Source organism: Dipodomys spectabilis, unplaced genomic scaffold, assembly GCF_019054845.1.
Source record: "Dipodomys spectabilis isolate Male_0828 unplaced genomic scaffold, ASM1905484v1 ptg000110l, whole genome shotgun sequence".
NCBI lineage: Eukaryota > Metazoa > Chordata > Mammalia > Rodentia > Heteromyidae > Dipodomys > Dipodomys spectabilis.
In genome coordinates, this window is record NW_024870787.1 from 671,700 (window position 1) to 673,546 (window position 1,847).

The 1,847-nt window shown below is 31.7% G+C and overlaps 1 pseudogene; it reads left to right on the forward strand.

The window, feature by feature from the left end:
• The first annotated feature begins 984 nt into the window (after positions 1–984).
• LOC122114786 lies at positions 985–1,081 on the forward strand (annotated as a pseudogene).
• Positions 1,082–1,847: the final 766 nt, after the last annotated feature.

The window sequence follows — 1,847 nt, forward strand, 5'->3', positions numbered from 1 at the left end:
GTGTGAAATATAAAATCAGCACATATAAATATAAAATATATAACTATATATAATATAATTAAAAGACACATGTTTTGCATTGTTCTGTTGTAGTTACTGTATCAAAGGCAACTTTGTTTTAAAGTATTATTCCATTATCTCTACCTCAGTGTTTGATAGAATTAGACCTAAAACTTTACCATTTGTAGATTTACAGCATGGAGGCAATAGGAAACACTGTGATTAAAACATTATCAATTTAATGCCTAATAATGAGGAGAAATATATGGACTTCTGAAAATATTTGGTGATAAAAAGGCAGTAGTGTAAGTTCCTGCCTGGTTGGATGGTAGACAGGCCAGGACATTAAGTAATCATGCATCCCAACAATTTTTTCACCTTCTTGGCTTTAGCTACTTTTGAAATGGAAGGTATAATAAACAATTATATTTTGATAGAATACCTTCTAGTCTGAACAGTTCTGTTTGAACTGTTCATCTCTCTATGATCCCTTGTAACCAAGATTAGTTTTGTTCCAGTAAGACAATCTATGCTGTCAGGGTAAGATGTTCTGGTTGGTCTGTTCCCATATGGAAAAAGGGTAAAGGCTCAGGTAGACATTTGTGCCAGTAACACCTCATTTGGGAAAATGTCAGCTGAAGAAGTTTAGAAGTAGCTCTCAAGCAACGCTTACTTTGAATCCATTAGGTCCACAAAGCTAAATAAATACTTGAAAAAGCCATCACTTTTGGACCTATCTATAAATAATTGAGAGTATGATCAAATTCCAAATCAAAAGACTTAAGATAGTCATTCACAAAAAAATTTGCAAATGTGAGCAATCAACTGTTCAATATAATTTTTTCCACTATTCACAGAATTTTAGGGAAATAAGATCGATAGCATTGTTAGGAACAATAAGGTTTCCTTGTTAGAAGTAGGCACCCATAGGTATAAGCCTGTATAAAGATTGCTTCATTAACTACATAATTTAGAGGATACTACATGCTTCAGCAGCATGTATACTCAAATTATAATACAGATATTAACATGGCACTTGCACAAGGATAATATGAAAATTTGAGAAGTATTCCATATTTTTCATTCTTCAGATGCAAGAAATGAAAAACAGTTATTAAAAAGTTGATTACAAAATTACAAGTATAAAAATACACACAATTCATATAATTAAATTTAGTTTGACATCAGTGTATTAAATCTTCACCTCAGATAGGCGTTTACATAACATAAACTTTACAAAAATTTTCAAATTAGACAACATTGTCATTTTATCCCAAAGAAAAATAATATTAAGACCTAGAAAAAAAAGGAATAAAACTGTTTCTATATGGAATTCAATCGGAAAGGACATGTTAATGAACCTATATATTATAAAATAATGTAGAATTCAAAGTATATCTAGGAGAAAATAAAATAAATTATGAACATTATGCAAAAATAGAATATAGAATATTTTAAAATATACATTTTCATGCAAGCACCAGAAATATTTTATCTTCTGTACTACTCATTTCAACAGGTAAGTTAAAATTATTTCTGATTAAAAAATCACAAACCCCAAAGAAATCACTGTACATGTATACAAAAACTATTGAATACATTTTGACATCCAATGCAGGCAATTCACTTGGAAGAATTCTGCGGAATCCATGAATTTTTACAGTAAAATATTGGTGTTGCCAGGCACTGGTGGCTCATGCTTATAAACCCTAGCTACACAGGAGGCTGAGATCCGAGGATCACGGTTCAAAGCCAGCCTGGGAAGGAAAGTCTGTGGTACTCTTATCTCCAATAATCCACTAGAAAACTGGAAGTGGAGCTCTGGCTCAAGTGGTAGAGCACTCATC